This window comes from Dasypus novemcinctus, chromosome 13, assembly GCF_030445035.2.
Source record: "Dasypus novemcinctus isolate mDasNov1 chromosome 13, mDasNov1.1.hap2, whole genome shotgun sequence".
NCBI lineage: Eukaryota > Metazoa > Chordata > Mammalia > Cingulata > Dasypodidae > Dasypus > Dasypus novemcinctus.
The window spans coordinates 35686660-35712335 of NC_080685.1; the positions used below are offsets into that span (position 1 = coordinate 35686660).

The following is a 25676-nucleotide window of genomic DNA, read 5'->3' on the forward strand; positions in this document are numbered from 1 at the left end:
CTTTGTATTAATCCATATGAAACCAGCATAGGAGACTAACTGGGGAAGATTTAACCTTGCCTCTTTATTCATTATCTACTCATGATGAAATATACCATGTTTAATTATTATCTCCAGAGTCCCTTCCCTTTTCTACTGCAAAGACAGTATCTCTTGAAATTCTCTCCCCTCTGTTCTTTTCTCTCCATGCATCCTGCCAGCACCCAACTTCTGACTAGCATCATCATTCTCTATGAACTCTGTAATAGTCTTAAAACTCCCTCATTTCAGTCAGCCCTAATCCAATCCTGAATGTTGTCATAACATTATTTTTAAAAATCTGTTCATGAAGCTCTTTTCCATAAAGTCCTTCAATAACCCTCAAAATTTTAAGCATAAAATTCAAACTCATTTGTAAATTGGTACAGTACTCATGGAGTTGCTTGAGGATTAAAAGGGTTAATGTATTTGAATGGTTTTTGCATAGCATTTGACACATAAGAAGGCCTTATTAAATGGTAGTTATTATTAGTCGCTACTTTTTATTTTCCATAAATGAACCAGTTTATATTTCATTTCCACCTGGGTGGAAATTTGCATCCATCTAGTATTTTAGGATTTTTAAATAAATCTTTGATTACTCATACCTTGATTTTATAAAATTTTATCATTTCCTTTCTAGTTGTCCTTATAGACTTTTTTGTTGTTTTAGATCTTTAAAAACCATTCTTGAGATGTATTTGCTGCATGTACTGTCCCAACATAGTTGTGGATTAAGTATGGTAAGATTTTGAGTTTCACTTCTAATTCCTTTCTTGAAGATGCCCACCATTTCATTTCACCCTATGGTCATCGTAGCTCATCTGGCTAATATACCTGGACACAGTCTGCAGTAACATCGAGATCCCTTTCCTGGGTTATAATTGATAGTTTGTGGCCCATCACCGTAAAAACCACAGTTTCCATTACAATTACACACATTGAAGTTCATCTAAGGTATTCTTATAACTGAATTTCATTTTATTCATCAGATCTTATTAGTGCCTGTGGCCTAGGATATTTCTCAGCTTCCTTTCTTCTGCAGACCATTAGTCCACACCTTTTGCAGCACCATTATATGGAAAACTCTTTTTAATAGATAGAATAATCAGTAAAGGGGTATATGTAGAGAGGGATGGGGAGATTATTTCCCAGAGCAGGATTGCTCATTGAAGGTATAGGAAATGTGGGTGAGGAAAGAAAGATAGTAGGGAGGCTACAAATGGACAGAAACTTTGAAATTCAGATAATGCTGTTGACTTTGTTGTTTTTACTATCCTTCCTTTCTCTCAAATAAATGACAAAAAAGTTAAACAAGACCTGTCCTTTATGTAATCCCTGGATGAGTATACTGCTTACATTTTTTGGTAGAGAAATATATGTATTTATCTCATTGTTTCCTGAATTATTTTTGGTCCCTTATATATAGTAAAATTTTGCTTCAAATCCAAGAAGAACCATTTCTTCAATAGCTCAATTTTGCTAATGTGTAGAGAAATGTATTAGTGCTGGGAAACAAAGATGAGCAAGGCATGATTCTTGCCATCATGGAACTCAGAATCTTGAACAGCCTTTGGTATAGGACTCGATTAAAGCCCTCTGAAGTCTCATTTTCCTTTTTTCCTACATTAGTCTATACATCTACATTTCTGAAATCTTAGCAGTCACAATCTACATCATGAGAGAACATGTCCATTTTTCTTCTCTAGACTCTCACTGTCTAGGTGATATATGAATACATGTTATAATAAACATCCCACATCCTAGCAGATAAGGAAGTGAAACTCACCAAATAACTGTTTCTTGAGTCTTCTAGAGAGCTGTGCTCATGTCTGAGCATTGAAATTGGACTGCCTGTAATAACAGATTATGCAATTTTACCAATAGCTATAAAATATTACAAGGTTTTTGTCAATGCCATTTCTAGGCATTATTTAAATCCACCAGTTATTTAAGTTAAATCACATTTTAAAAATATTGCTATTTCATCTATGAATTTCCTCATCTGGAAGAGCTATGGTCCAACAGGAATTCTCCTTTCACTGGCAAATCTCAGACACCACCCAGAATATGATACCTCAAAAAAATATTTAAGAGAAGAAAGAAATAATGCCTTACAGTCTTCCAGTGTCTGAGACTAAAATTCGAAGGGCAGAAGAAAACACTTTAAGTTTCTCTAGATTCTCATAGCCCATCCACTGGAAGACGCTCCTCTTTAGGTCTCTGACTTACGGGTTCTTAATAAGTAACCAAATTTTCTTTTCTAAACTCCCAGGTTTCTCTTCCCCAAATGGCACTGTTTACTCCCAAGTGATAAACAGTGGAAGACAGACTCCAAAGAGCACATTACCTGGAGACCTCATTACCAAGGCAGTACGATTCCTAATCCTAGAATAACACTTTGGAGAATAGACTTGGCTTGGCTATAAGGGACAATAACTGGTTTAAAAGGCTGTGTTTCCTTGTTAGGGTGGTAAATCATCCTGCTAAGCCCCACTTCACACTTTCTGTGTATTTCTCTGGCACCAAGGGCAGGGAGCTTAAAAGCTGTACGGAAAGGTTCTTCAAAGTGGAGGAATAGAAGCAATGACTTTAAGTACAATTTAAGCATGGACCCTGATGCCAGGGACGCAGAGGACTGACCTTCAGATCTCTGACACTTGAAATCAATTAAAAATCTCTGGGTGGAATAAATCCTATCCCAAATTCTTTCATAATAACGTTTATGCTTTTCATCTGATCTTTCTCATTTCTGCTCTGTATACCACATACCCTACATTCATTTTGGAGGCCAAGCTCAGTTTGGCCCAAGGCCTCACCCTTGCCCCTAGGGCATCTTCCATGTACTAAATTAATCTCATTATATTGTGGCCCACATAGATTTAATGATTACCTGTCTGTAGTCTTAAAAAGTATAAAAATTGCCATTCAATTCTTACATTTTTAAAACTCTTTAATCATTTTCTTAGTAATTATTTTATATTCCTGCTTGATTGTAAGTTCATTTAGGTTCTTTCTCATTCATCTTTTACTCTTCAGAGTACCTATAGTTGCTTCTACATATACAAATAATAATACTTATTATATGTGCTTATTACCTGCTATGTACTAACCTATGCAATCCACATATATTAACTCAATTAATCCTAACAATAAATCTTTACGTTAGGCAGTAGTATATTACTAATTTTTCCAAAGAGAAAACTGAGGTAGAGAGGCTATGTAATGTTCCCCAGGACACGAAACTGGTCAGTGGGAAATCATGATTTAAATCAAGGTAGACCAGCTCTAGATGTTGTGCTAGCACAATTCTAGACTCAAAATAAATCTCTCAATATATAGTAGTTAATTTCAACTTAACTTGAAATTGTGTTCATTGGTTGTACTGCTAGTGGTAACAATCTAAGAAGGCATCTTGGTAATGATGAAAAGGAACATTACACTAGAGATCAGTTTACCTAAGTTGTGGTTCCATGTCTGCTACTCACTTAAAAATGTTTGAATAAGGCACTTATCCTATCTGAGCCCTTGTTTATTCATCTGTGAATGATGATATGATGATGTGGTGATGAGAATGATGATGGGAGTAATATTATTATCTATCAGATTTTGCTTTTCACTCTGCATCAGTTGCATCATTTTATGTAATCTAAGAAGAACATGAAGTAAACACTACTGTCTCCACTTTACAAATGAAGAACCTGTTTAAGTTTAAGTGATAGACTTGAAATGTTACTTTTTACCAGGGCTCTTTCTGTCATGCTAAACTTCACATCCTTAAAAAATTAGTAGAATCAGTTCTCCCCTACCTCTAGTGTGATGGGATAATGAGTATAAGCTGTGGATATAGCTACCAAGTTTGTGAACACTTAAAGGGACGAAATTCCAGGAAGAAAGGATGTGCAGAAGTGTTAGCCTGAGATCCATTTCTTTGCCATTGCCTTGAGGAAATGCAATTTGTAGTTTGTAGTGTTTGGTCAAAAGAATAATAGTCTGCAGAGCTTCTGGCAATCTCAGTATGTTGAAAGTCTACACCTTAGATGAAAGGAAAAGTGGAGATAAACTAACCCTCAGAAACCCATAGCAAAGTATTGCCCTCCAGTCTATCAGCCCACCGTTTATTTGTATACAACCTACAAACTGTACAATGATTTTTATATTTTTAAATGGTTGAAAAAAATCAAAAGGAGAATAGCATTTTGTGACACATAAAAATTGTATAAAATTCAAATTTCAGTGGCTATAAATAACATTTTTGGAACACTGTCACACATTCATTTACATAATCTTTATGGCCACTTTCATGGTACCATGGCAGGATTTAATTGTTGTAACAGAGGTTTTTTTTTTTAAGATTTATTTATTTATTTCTCTCCCCTTCCCCCACCCCCATCCCACCCCCGTTGTCTGTTCTCTGTGTCTATTTGCTGTGTCTTCTTTATCCACTTCTGTTGTTGCCAGCGGCATGGGAATCTGTGTTTCTTTTTGTTGCATCATCTTGTTGTGTCAGCTCTCCGTGTGTGCTGTGCCATTCCTGGGCAGGCTGCACTTTCTTTCATGCTGGGCAGCTCTCCTTACGGGGTGCACTCCTTATGCGTGGGGTTCCTCTACACAGGGGACACCCCTGCATGGCAGGGCACACCTTGCGCGCATCAGCACTGCACATGGGTCAGCTCCACACGGGTCAAGGAGGCCCGGGTTTTGAACCGCGGACCTCCCATGTGGTAGACGGACACCCTAATCACTGGTCCAAGTCAGCCGCCATAACAGATATTTATGACCCCCAAATGCTACATTAGTTACTCTATAGTTCTTTATTGAAAAAAATTTTTGACTCCTGATAGAGAGTGTCCAGGATGCCATAAAATTATACCAGGCTTATAAAGAGGAAAGGCCAAAAGACTGAAAATTAAGAATTTAAAAAAACATTCAATAGAGAGAAGCCCACATGAAAGCACTAAAGTTATCAGACACAACCTTAAAATAAATGTTATTTTGGCAAATATATCCTAGGGTGACCCCCAGTGAGTCAAACCCGTGAGTTTAGGTGGAATCTGTGACTTTCCCCTAATGAATACAATATAGCAAGAATCATGGGTTGTCATTCCACTGATTAGATTATGTTACATGAAAAAATGATGGGATGTAACTCCCATGACTAGATTACATTATACAATAGTTCATCTTAATAGAATAGAACAAGCCCTTGCTGGCTTTTATAAAGTAAGCTGCCATATTTTGTGATTAGTTCTAAAAGGGCCATGAGGCAAAGAATGTGAGCATCCTAAGCAGCAGAAAGCACTCCCCTGACCAACAGCCAGGAAGAAAATGGGAACTCAGTCCCACAACCATAAGAACTAAATTCTGCCAACAACCACCCAAGTTTCAAAGAGTACCCAAAGCTCCAGAAAGAAACACAGTCCAGCCAACACCTTGTAAGACCCTGAGATAAATGTGTGTGGTTTTAAGTTACTTAATGTGTGGTAATTCATTACGCAGCAATAGAAATGAAAAACAAGTATTATTATATTGAGTAAAGTAGATGAAAAAGTATGAAATTGCAAGAAAATTGGAATCTATTTTAAAAATAATAAAATGAAAGCTCAAGAACTAAAAAGACACAATAACTGAAATTAAGAAGTCAATAAATATTTTAACAACATGTTAGAAATAACTAAAGGTAAAAATCAGTAAATTAGAAGACATGCTGGTAGAAACTATCTGGGCTATATAACAGAGAAAGAGAGAAAAGAATGCAGTATATAGAAAAGGGCATAAGGTACATATGAACTTAGTACAAGTTTCAAAAATGTATAATTGGAATTTCGGAAGGAGAGGGTGGGGGGAGGAGTGAGGTGGGCGGTGGGGGGTATATGGGGACCTCATATTTTTTTAATGTAATATTAAAAAAAATAAAGACAAAAAAAAGAAGCAATATATGGAGAAATAATAATCAAGAATTTTCCAAAACTTAGGGAAACATTAAGGTATGGATTCAAGAATCACCCTGAATTACAAACAGGATGAATACTACACTAATTCACAAAATCTTATGTGGGTATCCTTGTTTGTAATAATTTGTTTATTTGTGAGATTTCTGTTTGAAATATATCTGTTCTGCAGGCTGTGCACTGTACAAGGATACTCAATCAGCGGGGGCGTGAGGAATGAACTCCAGTCCACAGTCTACTTGACAAACCTTGCATCCTACCATAGAGCTGCATCTGTTCAGATAAAGAGATGTACTTTTAAAAACTGCAAAAATACACTGTCTGCTCATCCACCTGTATGCACATGTGCTTCACATACCCAGAAGTCTCGTTTTTCTATTTTGCACAAAGATACACATTGGATTAGCAAGAAGAGTGTATGCATTCCTCCTTGAGAGCAAATACCATGACTTGTTTTTGTCATTATGAATCTCCAATACTCAGCGTATTGCCTGGCACATAAGTTTATGCTCATTAATACTTGTTGATGAAATAAATGAAGTAATGACCCTTAGACATAGAGCAACAGATATTTTTTTGTATATTTCTTCTGTGTTCATTGGTGTGTTAAGAAAACTCATTTCAGTTTCTAAGACAGAAGATGCTCCTGAAACTCAATAACAAAATGCAGAGTGTTTTGTTCTACTAGTTGCTCAAATTTCTAATAAGTCCCCTGGGGTAGAGTCTCAAACTCTTTCTCTGTTGCTTCTTGTGCCCTGGAATGATTCTCACGGGAAAGTCCCTGGAGTCCTGGAGCAGATAGATCTACTCTTCTTTCAGGAACAAACAGACATAATTCCTGGAACTAGGGTTCTGCAGAAGATCCTCCCAGGCTACAGGTGTCAATGCTTTCACTTTTGAGTTCTCACCTCACTCTGAGCTTCCTTCTGACACTCAGGAAGTGCTGACCTTCTAGGTCTGAGTTTTCAAAATTTCCCATATAGACCTCTTGGAGAGAATTCTATCTCAGATCTTTTCTCCAGGTTCAGCTCTTCGATTCTGCAAGGAGTAAGTTTTTGTTGGTATACAAAAAGGGGAAGATAGTTGATTTTAAATGTCTAAGTTTCTTTCCTTTGGCATGCTGGTTCTTTGATAATTTTCTTGAAACTCAGAGTTTCATCTTTGCTCTGCATCCTGCATAACGGCTGATTGAGATCTGGTGCCTGTGAGGTGGTACAAGTTTCCTTAATAAATAATAGAAGAATATGTTGAAAGTCATGGAGGAGAGATAGCAAATAAGACAACCTTTATAATCCCATGTTGTCATTCACCACTGATGTCCCTGGTATCTTTTGAGTCATTAAAGTTGAGGGTCAGACATTTTTCATATGTCTGTTGTCTCCCTTCCCTCTTGCCTAAGTATTCATTCAATAGGGTTTTAATCCAACAGAAATGTAAGGATCCAGACATACCTGGGTTTCACACTTGACCTTGCCAATTACTATGTATGTTATGGTGAACAAGTAATTTATTCCTCTGAGTCTCAAATTCTCCATCTAATGTCGTGGGAGCATTTTATTTCCTTGCAGAGTAGTTACTAAACTTTAAATTATGTAGCCTGTCTAAATTTGCTGGCATGTAATATGTTTTAACCAGATGTTAGTTCCTGCATTTAGATTTCCAACCACTTCAGCTATTTAGAGTATAAGGGTCAATTCTATTGCTCCAATCAGCTTTGGAGGCCTATATGCTGTGCTGAATCCCCTTGTTTACTATGCTCAGTCTGGATTGGGTTCCTTGCCTTGATGCCACTTGATGATGTGATGTGGGAACACCCAGATCACTACTTTCAGAAAAGTGTGCTCTTGGCATAATCTGAGTGTATGATGTGGATGGATGTTAATTGGGCTGGGGCTGGGACTTCTAGATAGATACTTGCTGAGCTTGAGTATGTTTTCCTCTGTGCCCCACCCTCCCAAAAGATGTTAATAGCTATGGTAGGGACCAAAAGGAAATTGGTAACACTTATAAAATCTATGCCCTTCCTTTCTCACAGAGAAACCCAAACAAACTCAAAATGAGAGACAGTGATCTCCTGTGTGTTTCAATATCTTCCTAAAGAAAGTTCATCAATTTCTGTGGACTAGATAATGGTCAGTATCTCAGTTGAAAAAGAATCTTTTCCTTCAGTTATGAGATGTTTTAAGAACAAAGGACTCAGGGTACAGTATAAAGAGAGCTGGTTCTGGGTTAGCTCTGCCATGAACTAAATTTGCAATATTAGGCAAATCCTTTACCGTTTTAAGAATTAAGTTTCCTCCCATTTCCATCTAGTTATTTTTGAGAAGTTGTGTTATACTATGAAGAATAAAGGAAACTGTAAAATGCAAAAATTCATTTAAATTTTCCACCATTTTTTAGAGAAAAGAGCTGTTCATCAAAATGCAGACTAAGGATTAAATACTAACTCTTGATTGTCCCTTGTTTTTTTTTTCTTTTTTTTTTGTTATATTCAAAAAATATGAGGTCCCCATATAACCTCCACCCCTCTCACCCCACTCCTCCCCCCATAACAACAACCTCCTCAATCATCATGAGACATTCATTGCATTTGGTGAATACATCTCTGAGCACCGCTGCACCTCATGGTCAATGGTCCAGATCATAGCCCACATTCTCCCACAGTCCACCCAGTGAGCCATGGGACGACATACAATGTCTGGTAACTGTCCCTGCAGCACTACCCAGGACAACTCCTAGTCCCGAAAAAGCCCCCACATCACATTTCTTCTTATGGGGCACACTCCTTGCGCGTGGGGCTCCCCTACGTGGGGACATCCCTGCGTGGCACGGCACTCCTTGAACGCATCAGCACTGCACATGGGCCAGCTCCACACCAGTCAAGGAGGCCTGGGGTTTGAACCGCGGACCTCCCATGTGGTAGATGGACGCCCTAACCACTGGACCAAGTCTGCTTCCCCTGGAATATATTCTTAAATAAATATGGTTGTGTTGTACATAATTTTAATGAGCATTTCTTGTTTTATCTTTTTTTTTTTTTTGCTAATAACTTATTACTTGCTGCTTATTTTATATTTATTTAGACTATGGAAATGAAGTTAGACAAAAAGCAAATTTGAGCAATTTTCCTATTTGAGTTCAAAATTAGTTGTAAAGCAATGGAGATAACTTGCAACATCAACAATGCATTTGGCCCAGGAACTGCTAACGAATGTACAGTGCAGTAGTGGTTCAAGAAGTTTTGCAAAGGAGATGAGAGCCTCGAAGGTGAGGAAAGCAGTGGCTGGCCATCAAGTTGACAGCGACCATTTGAGAGCAATCATCGAAGCTGATCCTCTTACAACTACAAGAGAAGTTGCTGAAGAACTCAATGTCAACTGTTCTACAGTCATTCAGCATTTGAAGCATATTAAAAAGGTGAAAAATCTCGATAAGTGGGTGCCTCATGAGCTGACCAAAAATAAAGAAAATCGTAATTTTGAAGTATTGTCTTCTCTTATTCTACACAACAACAACAAACCATTTCTTGATCAGATTGTGATGTGCAATGAGAAGTGGATTTTATACGACAACCAGCAATGACCAGATCAGTGACTGGACTAAGAAGAGACTCCAAAGCACTTCCCAAAGCCAGACTTGCACCAAAAAAAGTCGTGCTCACTGTTTGGTGGTCTGCTGCCATTACAGCTTGCTGAATCCCGGTGAAACCATTATAACTGAGAAGTATGCTCAGCAAATCGATGAGTTACACCAAAAACTGCAATGCCTGCAACCAGCATTGGTCAACAGAAAGGGTTTAATTCTTCTCCACGACAAAGCCTGACTGCACATCTCATAACCAATGCTTCAAAAGTTGAGTGAATTTGGGTTATGATGTTTTGTTTCATCTGTCATATTCACCTAACTTCTTTCCAACTGATTACCACTTCTTCAAGCATCTTGACAATTTTTTGCAGGGAAAACACTTCCATAACCAGCAGGATGCAGAAAATGCTTTCCAAGAGTTTGTCGAATCCTGAAACATGGATTTTTATGCTATAGGAATAAGCAAACTTATTTTTCATTGTCAAAACTATGTTGATTGCAATGGTTCCTACTTTGATTAATAAAGATGTGTTTGAGCCTAGTTATAATGATTTAAAATTCATTGTCCAAAATCACAATTCCTTTTGCACCAACCTAATAACAGTTGACATTTCAACAAACAAACAATCAAAAACAGCTTTTTAGGGGATTTTTATTGAATTGCATTGAACCTATAGATCAATTTTGTGTTAAGTGGAATCTTCATAATATCTACATAAACATAGTATTTTTCTCAATTTATCTCAGTCTTTAGTGTTCTTCATTACAGTATTGTAAAGCTATTATAAATGATAACCCCTTTAAATTTCATTTTCTATCAGTTTGTTGAAGTATAGAAATGCAATAGCCTTTACATATATTTACTAGAAAGCTTGCAAAACCTCTTAATTCTATTAATCCAACTGCAATTTCTTTTGGCATTTCTATGTACACAGTAACATCATCTGTAAAGAATGTCAGTTTTATTTCTTCCTTTTCAATTCTAATGTCTTCTTACCTTACTGAGCTGTCTAGAATATTCAATACAATATTAAAGAGACGTGGATAATGCAATCACTTTTATCTTGTTCCTAATCTTAAAGAGAATCCTTCAACATATCACCACTAAGTATGATGTTTGCTGTAGAATTGCTGTACATATGCTTTATCTGCTTAAATAAAATCTTTTATCCTTAGAGTCCTAAGGGTTCTTCTCATAAGCAGGGCCATTGAGTTTTACAAATGCTGTTTTTTATAGCTATTGAAATAATCATATGTGGTGTTTTTTAAAAAAACTTTAAGTGGTTTATCTGAGGAAATATATAACCAGACTGTTTCAATGTTAAACAAACTCTGCATTCTGAAATAATACCTACTTGGTTGTAGCAATTTGATATTATTTATGAATTCCAAAAATAGATATTGGATTTTGTTTGTAAACTTGTCTATTCCTCTGGGCATATTAGATTGGATCGAATTCAGAGATTTCACTTTTACTTGATTAAATTATGATTAAGGTTTTGTTTGGGCCACATCAGTAGGACATTGAGTCCCTGCCCACCAAAGGTGACATGGTAGAAAAGAAAGTTGGAGTTTTAATGCTGGAGCTAATAAACACACAGGGAAACAGATACATAGGAAAAGAAAGAAGGCTCCATTAGACACTATAGAGGCCCCAGGAAGAGAGACGAACCATTCACCTGAGAATTTACAGCTGACCTTATGGAGAGAGCAGAGCAGCTGAGCCCAGAGAGACTCAAGCCCCAAGAGAGAGTCAAGACTTATCCCAGCCTACAACTGATATTGGAAGAAGCTGGGACCATGGAGCCTTAAGAGGAAGAGGAAGACTGAACTCTTGCTGATGTCAGCAGCCATCTTGCTCCAACACATGGCAACAGACTTTGGTGAGGGAAGTAATTTATGCTTTATGGCCTGGTAATTGTAAGCTGCTACCCCAAATAAATACCCTTTATAAAGCCCAACAGATTTCTGGTATTTTGCATCAGCACCCCTTTGGCTGACTAATACTTCGGTCATGCACCCATTTTATACATTGCTGGATTTGGTTTGATAACATTTTGTTTAAGAATTTTATATCTAGATCTTTGAGTTAGATTGGCCTGTTGAGTTTGGAGTCAAGATAATTCTAGCCTCCCATGGCCCACTGGATGGAACGTGGGAGAGTGTGGGCTATGGTGTGGAACACGGGACACGGGGTGCAGCAATGCCCGGAGATGTCCTCACCAGACGCAATGGATGTGTCATGATGATGGGGGAGAGTGTTACTGTGGGGGGAGTGGTAGGGTGGAGTTGGTGGGGGTGAATGGGGACCTCATATTTTTTGAATGTAATATCTTTTAAAAAATGAATAAATTGAGTAGAATTTGAAAAAAAAAGGTAATTCTAGTTTCATAAAATTTGCTGTGAACATTCCTTCTTTCCTAGTATCTAAATTTGCATAGGATTGAAATTAATTTTTCCTTGAATGTTTTATAGCAAAATTGCCTTGACTTTAAAGTTTGTTTATTTATGGATTTTTAACTACTGTTTCTATTTCTTAAACTAGTTACAGGATTTTTAAAGTTTTCTGCTTCTTGATTTCAATATTGGTAAGTGATTTTTTTTCTAGAAATTGATCCATTTCATTTGAAATTTTAAAATGTATTGGGATAAAACTGTTCCTAATATTACTTTTCATCTTTTTGTGTCTGAAACTTCTGTAATTGCATCACCTTATGAATTCATAATAGGGTTTATTTATTTCTTCTTTCATTTTTCTTGATCAGTTTCATTAGCAGTTTACCTAAAGCTTATAAAGTTTTACCTTTGTGCATCTTCTCTATTTTATTCATTTCTTATGTATGCTTAATATCTGTTTTATTATTATTTTCCCTTCCATTTTCTAACTTAATTGCACTTTGGTCTGAGAATGTGGTCTACGTGATTCTAGTCTTGCAAATGTTTTGAGACCAACTTTATGGGACACAGGTGGCCATTTTAAAAAATGTCCCCCGTGTACATGAAAATAATACTTTCCATAAAACTTTTAAATATGGTTGCTCAAACTTCTTATGTCTTTATTTTCAATTCAAAAGCCTTGTCTGCCTTGTCCTGGAAAAGGCAGGTAAATCACGAAGTTTTGAACCAGGTCTTTGCCGTGTCACATCTTTGCTCCATACAGTGTGCTCACCGGAGGTGAGAATGCTCTCTGATGCCAGTGAATGGTGTGATCTCTTTATCTTTCAGATCTGAGATCTTCAATGAAGTGAGCCAACCACATAGAGGTAAGAGAATTTGTTTTTCAAGGTTTCTCTAATGTCCAAGAACATCAGTTCACACTCTTTGTGGTGTTTCTCATCCTGTACATGCTAACTCTGGCTGGCAATATCATTATTGTGACCATTATCCGCTTTGACCATCATCTCCATACCCCTATGTACTTTTTTCTCAGTGTCCTTTCCACTTGGAGACTTTCTATTCCCTGGTCATTATCCCATGCTTGCTCTCCAGCCTTATAGGCCTGAGCCCATCCATCTCCCTGGAGGGATGTGGGGCTCAGGTTTTTTTCTTCCTTGGCTTTGCCATCAACAACTGCCTCCTGCTAGCAGTAGTGGGGTATGATTGCTATGTGGTCATCTGCAACCCACTTCATTACTCAATCATCATGAATTGGAGGGAGTGTGCCATGTTGGCATCCTCAGTTTGCGCCACAGGGTTCTTTCTCTCCCTGGTTCAGGTTGTGGCTATTTTTAGACTGCCCTTTTTTGACTCACTGATAGAGCATTTCTTCTGTGATGTTCAAACTTAACTGGACCTTGCCTGTGCTATTCCAATGATCAGTGATATCCTGACCTTAATTATCAGCCTACTGGCTATCATAGCCCCTGCAGCCTTTCTTTCCATCTCCTACATCCTCATTAATTCCACCATCCTCAAGATTGCCTCATCTGAAGGTCAGAAGAAGACCTTTGCCACCTGTGCCTGTCACCTCACTGTGGTCATCGTCCACTATGGTTGTGCCTCCATTGCTAACTTCAAGTCGAAATCAGAGAACACCAAGGACCAGGATCAGCTGATCTCAGTGACCCACACTGTCATCATCCCCCTACTGAATCCTATTGTGTACAGGCTGAGAAATAAAGAAGTCCAGGATGCTCTGAGGAGAGTGATGTATTGGAAATCTCTTTCCTAAGATGAAAGTTTCTACTCAATAGTTGTCCATCTTCCAGATGGAAATTTATAGGTAGTTATAGAGCCCGGGTTTCAAGTGATTATTAAGCTTTCATACATTATAGTCAGGCCAAGGCAAAAGTAAAGCTGGGGGCTAACCTCTAATAATTGATTCTCACTTTCTCAGCCTCTTTGTTAACACAATATACTCTGCAGTTACTCCACAGATCTGTAAACAGACATCCCATTGGTGCTCTTCCAGGAAATGACTATAAGTTCAAGGTGTGACCTACTGTTCACCCCAAGCTTAAATTTAAATTTAAAGTGATCAGCCCATTTGACTGAAGTATCACCACAATAAAATCACCACCACTCAACTGAATCTTCTCTTAACCAAAATTGGATGTCTGATCAGAGGTTATTAGAAAGGTTATTGTGAAGAAAGCTAATTGCTTTTTGTTTTAATAAGATAAGCAAAGGAGAATAAAGATAGCTCTTAAGACTTGGAATGAGCTAAAATTCTTCCAGAGTGGATGTTTTCAAGCAACCAATACCAAGTTTCCATTCACCCACATGTTAGGCTCCTTTTTTAAATGATAGGGGGAATCAGAGAGGGATGTTTTCAGAGAAAGAGTAATATGCCCAGGAAGCCAAATATTGAAAAAAATATTATGAAATTGGAGGAGGAGGAGGAGGAAGAGAAAGCAAATCCAAATTGAGGCTTCCTGTGATAAAAGAGAAGGCAAAGGTAGATAAGGAGAGGGTCAAGAGGAGTCAAAAGAATTTAGCAAAGCTTTTTCTAATTGAGTCTGCTACTTCCCTTTGTAAACCAGGTCCAATGGCAAGGAAAGAGAATTAAATGGAAATGCAAAAAAGTTAACAGAACCCTTTCTGATATATATTAGATATTTCATTACTCCTTGTCTTAGTTTCCTGGCTGCTAAAATCAAGTAACATAAAATGGGTTGACTTAACAACAGGAATTGATTGCCCCATGGTTTCATAAAGTAGAAGGCTAGCTTCTTCCCAGGACTGGTATCTTCTTGTTGTCCCACTATCTTTGGGGTTCCTTGGCTTTTCTATCACATAGGAATGTACATGATGGCATTTTCTCCTCTTTTGACTTCTGTTGACTTCCAGCTTCTGGCCACTCCCTGTTGCTTTTTCTCTGTTCAGTTTCCTTTGCTAATAAGGACTTCAATCATATCAGAGTAAAGCCCACTCTCATTCTTTTTGGGCACACCTTAATAGCATCTTCAAAAGTCCTATTTACAAATGGGTTCCTAACCACAGGATCAGGGGTTGGGACTTGAACATGCCTTTTGTGAAGGATCTGATTCAATCCCTAACACTCCTAAAAAGATGAAAAAAGTCAACAGTAAGGAATTTTGACATGAAAACTTCTGTAAAAAGCAATTATTATAAATGAAATAGTAAAAAGATGATTTACTGTTCCTCTCCTCAAAAAAATCAGGGTGAATTTTGACTCAATCTGTAAGATAAAATAGGTGTTGAATAAAACCACAATGATTAACATTTGTAGTTACTGAGATTTTTATAAAGTATGATCAAGAAATACATGACTACACAGTATTTTCATTACAAAATATTTTAAAAATACACAAATATCAATTACCATGTATAAAGCAATTATGAATTTTATGAGATATGGATGCAAGTACATAAAATCTAACTGTAAGAATATTCTGCAGTTCCATCTACTTTTTTTTTTTTTTTAAAGATTTATTTATTTCTCTTCCCTCCCCCCGACCCCGGTTGTCTGTTCTCTCTGTCTATTTGCTGTGTCTTCTTTGTCCGCTTCTGTTGTTGTCAGCGGCATGGGAATCTGTGTTTCTTTTTGTTGTGTCAACTTGTGTCAGCTCTCCATGTGTGCGGCACCATTCCTGGGCAGGCTGCACTTTCTTTTGGCTGGGCAGCTCTCCTTACAGGGCACACTCCTTGTGCGTGGGGCTCCCCTACGCGGGGGACACCCCTGCGTGGCAGGGCACTCCTTGCGCGCATCTGGACTGCACATGGGCCAACTCCACACGGGTCAAGGAAACCCGGGGTTTGAACTGCAGACCTCCCATGTGGTAGGCGGACACCCTAACCACTGGGCCAAGTCCGCCGCTTCCATCTACTTTTGAGTTCTGAGTTCCCTTTTTGCTTGATGGAGAAAAACTCAGGTAAACTCAAGTACATTCATGATTAATAAATTATTTTATGAATAAAGACAATGAAATTCAGGTTTCTTCTCCTTCCTCATCTTCCCCATTATCCTTGGGGAGAACAAGTTCTGGTCAAGGCTTCTTGTTTTCCTAACATGGAGAAAAAAGAAGCTGACTCATGGCAACTTTCACCTGCCCTAAGGAGATACATGATCCCCACTGGCCATCCTTGTTGGCTTCTAAAAAGATGACTTTGGTCCTCTCATGTTCTTTAATTGGGGATCTTTCCTTTATATCTTCCCTGTGAAGACCCTGAGGCCACTCTAGGGCCACTGTCTTCTCTTAGCCATTTCTTGAATGCACCTGGATATCAAGCTGACCTTGACAGGGAGTGCACAGGACCCACAGAGGTATCCTCAAACAATCCACTTATTTGCCTCACTCATCCATTTCTGCTCCACCACTTTGGCAACTTTTTGGGAATCAGGTCATATCTAAGATGCTTGTGTCCCCTCTGGAAGTAGGGGACAAGACCTGCTCTGTTTTTATCAGCTTCCTGCCCTCCTTCCTTACAGCAGGGCTTAGCTGGGGGAGGAGCAAGAGGGAAGGATCCCTTCTACAGTGATGCTCTAGTGCTCTCATCTCCTTCCCTTCTTCTCCACACAGCTGGATCCTTTCCATTTATTTTGTAAGAAAAACACGACATCTTCCCAAACTCTATAGTTTAAGTTATATATTTCACTTAATATATAACTTTAATATTTTAATATTTAAGCTTTTGCTATCTAAGACCATTCTTTGTAAACTAAAAGTGGCTTTCTTCTCTGGAAAAGTTTGTTTAAAAACTGATTTAGCTTCCAAAACAAGTGTTTCAGTTATGACTTAAAAAAATCTTTTGAAAAATTCAGCTGACTTTTTTCCTGGATTCTTCTGTTTACCCTTCCCTGGGGCAAATTAATGTCTCCCCAAACAATGTGGAATAATAGTAACAATGAAAAAAAAGGGGGGAAGCATTTGATTCAGAAATTTGTCTGACTGCTTTTGCTTCTTTGCATTTTCCTTATAAATTTTAGAAGCACCTCTACTTCACCTCCTTCAGGAATACAGACACCCATGTGCATGCGTCTTATTTTGCCAGGGGTGCTGTAAATGGTTGCCTTTAAACAACAGGAATTATCTCATAGTTTTGGAAGGTAGAAGTCCAAAATCAAGATGTTGGCAGCGTTGTGCTTTCTCTGAAGTCTTTAGCGTTCTGCTGGCAATCTATAACTTAATCTCTGCTTCATCACATGGCCATTTGACTCCTCCTGTCTTCTGCTCAGTCATCTGTATCCCTGTCTAGATTTCCTCTCTTTATAAGAGCTCTAGTCATACTGGATTAAGGCCCACCCTGATTCAGTTTGGCCTCATCTTAACTAATAGATATTCTAAAATCTGTTTTACAAATGAGTTCACATTTCAGAACTCTGAATTAGAACTTTGTTTCAATCCATAACAGCATGTAAACCAAATTATGCTGGTATATTATTGGCATCACATTGCATTTATTAATTAACTTTTGGAAAATTGACATCTTCATATTTGAGTCTTCCTATTCAAGAACATGCTGTTATTTTCCAATGGTTCAAATCTTTTGAATCAGGAGCTTTTACATTTTTCTATATTTACATTTACAGTTAGGTCAATGATCAATTTTTAAGTTAAGCTTTGTATAAGGCATGAAGTTTAGATCAAGGAAATCCATTTATTTAGGTCTTGGATTCTTCCATCAGTATTTTACACTTTTCTGCATACAGATGATTATATATGTTTTATTAGGTGTATTTCATTTTCTTTAATCAATTGTAAATGGCCCTGTGTTTTTTAATTTTAGTTTCCACATGTTCTTTGTTAGTATTTTATTCATTTTTGCATGTTGATGATGTATCTTGTATTCTTGCTGAATTAACTTGTTAGTTCTAAGAGAATTTTATTATTATTTTTCTTGGTTTATTCTGTGTGGAAAGCCAAGTTATCTGCAAATAAGGAGAGTTGACAGTTTTACTTTTCCTTTAAATCTATTTGCCTTTTATTTTATTTTGCCTTGTTTCAGTAACTAGACTTTCCAGCATTTTTTTGAATCACAGTGGTAATTATGAACATCCTTGCCTGGCATCTGATGTTAAGGGAAAGCATGCATACTTTCATCAGTAAGTACAATGTTAGATGCAAGTTTTCAGGATATGTGTTTATTAAGGTGAGGTAATTCTCCTATAATCTTAACTTGCTGAGAATTTTTGTCCTGAATGGGTGTTGAATTTTGTCAAATGCTTGTTCTGTGTCAAACTGATATAATCAGATAATTCTTCTCCTATAGCTTGTTAATATAACAGATAATAGTGCTTGGTTTTTGAATGTTGGTCCAGATTGCATTTCTGGAATATATCTGACTTGGTCATGGTGTGTAATTCCTCTAACATCTTTGATTTGGTTTGCTAATATTTTATTGAGAATTTTTGCATATAAGTTCATGAGCAAAATGGGCCTGTAGTTTTATTTGTGCTGTCTTGTCTGGTTTGGGTAGCAGGATAAGACAGGACTTAGAAAATGCATTGAGAAGTTCTCTTTTCCTCTCTTTTCTGGAAGAGATTGTGTAAAATTATTGTTAATTCTTCCTTAAATGTTTGGGAGAGTTCCCCGTGAAAACATCTGGACCTGAAGAGTTCTTTTTCAGGAATTTTTAAATTATGAATTTCATTTCTTTAATAGATAGTTGTAAGACTATTCATATTATCTATTATCTATCTACTAGTTACAAGATTATTCAGATTATATGGTTGAGTTTTGGTAGTTTGTGTTTTTCCAGGAATTGGGTAATTTTGTTTATGTTGCCTAATTAGTGAACAAAAACCTGATGGTAATATTTCTTTATTATCCTTTTAATAACTACAGAAACTATAGCGATATCTTCTATTTCATTTCTGGCATTGGTGATTTGTCTATTCTTTTTATTTTTGCCAGTCTTGCTAGAGGTTTATCAATTTTATTATTTTTTTCAAAGAACCTGTTTTGTTACATTGATTTTCTCTTTTATTTTCCTATGTTCAGTTAAATTAATCTCTACCCTTATCTTTATTATTTCCCTTTTTCTGCTTTCTTTGGATTTACTTTGCTCTTTTATTTCTATTTTCTTGAGGTAGGAACTTAGATTATTGGTTTGAGATTTTTCTCCTTTTTGATGTTAGCATAAATTCTCTGTTAACACTGCTTTAGCTGCATTCACATATTTATTATGTTGCATATTAATTTTCATTCCTTTTTATGTTTTCTTTTACTTTGAAACTTCTTGACTCACAATTATTTAGATATGTGCTATTTATTTTTCGTGAGATTTTTCTTTTGTCTTTCTGTTATTGATTCTTAGCTTGTATCCTGGATATTTTGTCTACTATGTTAGGAGACTGCATTCTGTTTAAATCTTTTATTTCAGCAGTTAGTCCTCAATTTAGAGTTAGCATGCAGGTCCAAGCCTACATTTAAGGGTTGTGGTGCCAGTGACAGTTTACTTTCCAGAGCATTTACAATGTATTTTGGTCTGCTGGATTTATCTGGTGCTGCTGGAACGCCCACTGGTCCTTGCTGGTTCTGCTGGCAGGGCAGCCTGTGGGGAGGGATGTCTAAGGTCCAAGGGATAAAAGAGCCTTCCTGAGCTAGTCACTTACTGTGTCAAGGTCCCTCTTGCCAGTGCCACCTTGTACCCAGATGTTTCCAGGGCGGGAGGGAAGTCTGAGACTTGAAGGGACAGAGTGGCTAGGTGGCTTGTTGAGTTGGTGCCACCCAATTACCTGGGTATTTCTCAGTGGGGAAGAGGAGCTACAGGCCCTTCAAGGAAGGAGTATACCTTCCCTGGCTTCTTACTGTTAGCTGGGGTCCTTATCCAAATTCCTTGCTGGTGGTGCTGGGCTGAGCTGGTATTGGTGGAGGGACTCCCAACTCCCCATTCTCTCCAGGAAAGGAATGAACCTACCTGTGCTGCCTTCTGTTGGTCGGCTGGCAGTCAGGAAACACCTGGCAAGGTGGCCTTCATCTGCTGGGTGGGGGACATGAGCTTCTCTGCCACTGCACTGTTCCTCCAGTCCTGAAGTTCCAAGCAGGTTCACCTTCCTCTTACCAGCTTTCACTGTTCTCCTTTGGTTGCCTCTTGGAATATTTCCAGGGTTAATTTTTGTCCTTAGCGGGAGACTAGGGAGAAACAATTTTGTCTAGACCAAAATCCATTTTTCTGTAGATTTGTACATTTCTTAAGTCCTTGTTGTTTCTTATACATTTAATATTGAAAATTATGTCATTTCCTTCATTTAATTATTTACTGCTTTTATTTGTATATAGCTAAGATAATGATAAATTTGTATCCAGATCTATTATGGAATCATTTTAACATATGTATTAGTTTTTAAAAAATTTTTAAATTTTATTTGTCTTTTTTTTAAAGATACATAGATCACAAAAATGTTATATTAAAAAATATAAGAGGTTCCCATATGCCCAATAACCCCACCCCACCCCACTCTTCCCACATCAACAACCTCTTTCATCATTGTGGCATATTCTTTGCATTTGGAGAATACATTTTGGAGCACTGTTACACCACATGGATTATAGTTTACATTGTAGTTTACACTGTCCCCCAGTCCATTCAGTGGGTTATGGCAGGATATATATATAATGTTCTGCATCTGTCCCTGCAATATCATTTAAGACAACTCCAAGTCCCAAAAATGCCTCTTCTTTCCTCTCCCTGCCCTCAGCAACTCCCGTGGCCACTGTCTCCACATCAATGATACAATTTCTTCCATTGCTAGAGTCACAATAGTTCTATAGTAGAATACTAGTAAGTCCACTCTAGTCCATATTTTATTCCTCCATTCTGTGGACTCTGGAATGGTGATGTCCACTCCACTTCTAAATCAAGAGGGGGCTTAGATCCCACATGGTTGATGGAAGCAATTTTCCTGCTTGCAGTTGTAGACCCTCTCAGTTCCCTGGTGTGGTGGTTGGCCATCTTTCCCTCCCTGTTCACTAACCTGGGTAAGTCCAGCAAACTGGAGAGTAGGTGTCACAACTCTGCTGAGGCTCAGGACCCAGCTGGAACATGGCCAGTCCAGAGATTCAAGTCTCCTGAGTATATACCAACCGTAGCACCAACCACAGGCTCAGTAAAAGTGACAGAAGAAGCATGTGTAGAAAAGTCACATCTGAGTCCAACTCCATCACATGCTGTTTGACCTAATGTAAGGGGGAAATAGAAAGGAGAAATGAGTTTATATGGCTATGAGTCTCTAAAAAAAAAAAGAGTCTGGAGGCTGTCAGAAGGATTGCCCTTATGCACAACTGAGCAGAGTCTAAGAGACAGATAAAGTAGATACAATCCCCAGGTATTGGTTCCTTTGAGGGCTAAAGGGACCCACGGGTTCTATGGTCATGGCAGATAGGGTTCACTGCCATGTCAGATGGCCCTTCTTTGGAGCTGGTGTTTCTGCATGATGAAACTGGACCCAGAGAGGATCTCTTTTCATAAGACTATCATGCTACTTTACTGGAATTGTAGTTGGTATTGGGGTTTAAGATATATTTAGGGGATTGAATCCTTTTACTGACAATATGATAGCCAGGCCCTGAGCCTCAACAGACTCCAGTTCCTACAATCTGATTTATTGGACTCACCTCACTCAGCTAAGATGGAATTGAAGAAGGACAACCACCACACTATGGAGCCTAGAGTGCCTACAACTGAAAGCAGGAGGATTGCATCCAGTAACCATGTGGAATCTGAGCGTCCTCTTGACATAGAGGTGCAACGGACACAACCAATCCAAGGTCCACAGAGAAAAGGTGGCAGTGGAGTGGGAAAAGTGGACATAGTGGCTGATGGGTATGGGGAATGGCAGGAAGAGATGAGATGTGGAGGCTCCTTTGGGACTTGGAGTTGCCCTGGATGGTGCTTCAGGGGCAATCACCGGACATTGTAAATCCTCCCAGGGCCCACTGGATGGAATGGGGGAGAGTGTGGGCCATGATGTGGACCAATGACCATGAGGTGCAGAGATTCCCAGAGATGTACTTACCAAATGCAATGGATGTGTCATGATGATGGGAGTGAGTGTTGCTGGGGGGGAGGGGTGTGGTGGGGGTGGTGGGGTTGAATGGGACCTCATATTCTTTTAATGTAATATTTTTGCAAAATCAATAAAAAAATAAAAAATAAATAAATAAATAAATGAAAAAAAAATTCCAAAGTAGGGTCCACTGGCAAGGCACTGAACTCCAGAGCCATCTGCCATGACTATAGAATGTGTGTGTCTCCATAGTCCTCAGGAGAACCACTACCTGGGGTTGTATCTACTTTGGCTGTCTCTGGGATCCTGCTGAGATGTGCATAAACACAACCTTCCTGATGACCTCCTGTTTCATTTTGAAGTCTCTTAGTCATATACATTCATTTTTCTTTACCACGTGCCCCTTTTATTCAAGGTCTTTTTCTAGTTGCATCACTAGTTTTTTAGTGGATTCTATAGGATTTTCCAGATAATCTAATATATCATTTGGAAGTGATTATAACTTTACACGTTCATTCCAATTTTATACCTTTTAATTCTTTCCTTTGAGTGAGTTAGGTTGGTTGCTATATCTGCAAAAAATTAATAATGGTGATAGTGCTCATTTTGTCTTGTTATTTTACTTATTGGGAATGTTTCTTATTTTTTCTCGCAAAGCATGATGCTGGAATTGTTAGTGGAGATACACATATTTTTATAATGTTAAGGAGTTATATATCTAATCCTATTTCATTGGTATTGAAAATGGAGAATGGATGTTACATTTTGTCAAATATCTTTTTCAGCACCTGAAGATAAAAACATATTTTTTTTTCTTTTCATTTACATGGTGAAATTTGTTAATAGATTTAAACATTCAGAACCATCAGTATTAATGGAACAATAGCAAACATATTTAATGCTTTTTATGGCAATAAGTTTTTATATACTTACAGAGTGTCATTGTAGGTAACTATTCATAGAACACACTTCTTTTTTTCAGATATAGAGAGTGGAACAAAAGTATTTTAGCTTGCTGTCTTACCATACATAGAAAACTGGTGAACATCTTCACACACTAAGACTCCATGTATTGATATGTTTATGAATCATTCAGCAGAGTTATTATGTATTTTCTTTATCCGAAAGCAGAATTACAATCACTCTGGCAACCTCTGTTGAGTTTCCCTTTCCACATATACTGGCAATCAGCATTAATTGAGAATTTCTGAAACATTAACTATATAGGTATAGCATTAATAGTCCATGAAGTTTATTGCAAGACAGTAATAGCCATGATGAAGTTTAGTGAAAGCCTCTAGCAACTGTCATAGGCCTTAATTCAGTTATAGATACTAAGTATATGAAACAAGTTCCCATGAAGTGCATGTGTGTCCCTTTTGCTTGATGGATTCATTGGCTTTGGTTTAAGCAATAGGGTAGAGATGGTGGCATCGACTTGTTTGGGGAATGCATACTAAGCATTTTTTAATGTGTTTTATTTGGGATTATCTTAGACACCTAATAGAAGTGTTAAAAATAAGCAGTTAGTTAGATAAGTCTGGATCCAGAAAGAATCAAAGCTGGAATTATACATTTGGGGTTTACCCTTATTCCCCTCAACGATCAGCGTAAAGCAGAAAGAACCAACCTAAACAGATAAGTTCTTTATAAGAAGTCATAGGTAAAGTTGTCAAAGAGTTACATCACATGTTGTAAAGACTATGGGATTACATGGGGAGAAATCTTCAAGGGGAGAAGTGGCAGGGTACAGACAATCCTGTGAGGTCTCATTACCCTGCAATTTAGGCTAAGCACAACTAGACTGGGTAGAACATAGGAGCCTGCCTCTGTCATAATTTTCATCTTTATGAGAAAAGAGAAATGGGGAATATCATGTAATGATAGGAGCTGCCTTGTTGAAGAAGTAGCCTTTTTAGATAAAGGGCATGAAGAGCTCAGCAACTGGTATCAACGTGTCCTTCCAGTGAACTAACTTAGAACTGCAAACTGTGGAAAAGAGAAAGAAAAGGAATGTTTGGGCCCTGAAAAACTGGTATCTCTGACAAAGTTTGTCAGCTTACCTACAAAATGGATCACCATATATCTATGCTTTTTATTGCCATTGAAACTTCCCTTGTGTAGAAACAATTTTCTCTCACTATCTACTCTCTTTGTATACTTCTGTCCTTTCCAATCCCTACTGTACATAACAGCCAAAGTTATCTTTTAGAAATAGAAATCAGATTATGTCCCTGCTTTATTTAAAACAATCCAGTGGATTCCTATTGTTCTTGGAATAAAATTCTCTTTCATTATTATGGCCTGTAACACCCTATATGTCCTTGTTAACACGTGCTTTTAAGGCTTCATCTCCCATGATTAACCCCTTACTTACTACTCCAGTCACTTTCAACATAGAAAATTTATTCCCACTTAGGATTTTTGTGCTTGCTGTTCCTTTTGTTTACAGTGTTATCTTTTCTTCAGAGTCACATTCATTTATTCTCATTCAGTCTATCATTCAGACCTAAATGGAAATGAAAAGTAATCCTCAGAGATTTTTTTCCCAAGCATCTCACCTACATTAATGCTTGCCAATGTCACTCCTCATTAGTTGACATTGTACTATGGTTTCCATAACACTTATCACTCTCTGCAATAAAATAATGAGGTTGAAAATAAGGAATAGAAAATTGTATACTAGGCAATTGCTAAGCATTAATAGGACTAATAAGAAGTGAACAAACAAATTTCTCGTTGTCATGACAGTTATAGTCCAAGAGGAAAATAGAGGATGCCAAAAGTCTATAAGTAAATATAGAATATTATGGGAAGTGATAAGTGCTCTGAAGAAAAAGAAAAAAAATCAATAAAAGGATAGTCATTCCTGAGGGAAAGGGGACAGTGGCTGTTTTAAGTAGTGTGGTTAGGAAAGGCTTTTCTGGGAAGGATATTGGAGATAAAAAATGAATCAAGTGAGGGAACGAGTGAACAATACAAAAACCTGGGGAAAGCGTGCTCCAGGCAGAGAGAAAAGGGAGGGAAAGGTCCTGAGGAGGCAGTTACCTTTGGGTGTAAGGAACAGCAAACAAGACAGCATGACTGGAGAGTAATGGAGAGGGGAAGGTCTGACCCAGGGTCTTATGAGTTACAGGAAAAGACTTCGTATTTTATTCTAAGAGGCATGGGAAGTCATTGTAAAGACATTTGAAAAAATTGATCTGATTTATACAGATCTGTATAAAAACTGACCTCAGGAACCAAAGGGGAAAATGAGAAAAAACCAGTCTGAACCTTTTCCCTGTGGTCCAAGTTAGAGGTGATAGAGGCTTAGAATAAGGTGTAGATTTGAATGGGAAGTTGACAAGTTCAGTTTGGAATATGTTTTGTTTGAGATGCCAAGTAGAGATATTGGGCTGGTTGTTGACTTTGGAGCTTGGAGAAGATGTGTGGGGTGGAGATTTAACTTTGGAAATAAAACCACCACCTATTAACCCATTTTCCAAAGTAGCCCCTCCCTTACTAGCTTGTAGAAGTTTCCATTTCCCTTTTTTTTTAGAACTCCCACTTCCTTATGGTTATCCACAAGAAACTTGCTTCACAGCAAGGTAAGTTCCTGTTTTTCTCTTGCCCTGCATCACCGGCTGAAGCTGGCCCTAACCAGTACAGGCCACAGGGACATGCACAGACAGAAGAAGCCCTGACCAGAAGTTAACCTATACCTAATT

General features: G+C 37.9%; 1 pseudogene; it reads left to right on the top strand.

Moving 5' to 3' along the window:
- Positions 1–12793: 12793 nt before the first annotated feature.
- On the top strand, positions 12794–13725 carry LOC101442306 (olfactory receptor 10J1-like; annotated as a pseudogene).
- The last annotated feature ends 11951 nt before the right edge of the window (positions 13726–25676 follow it).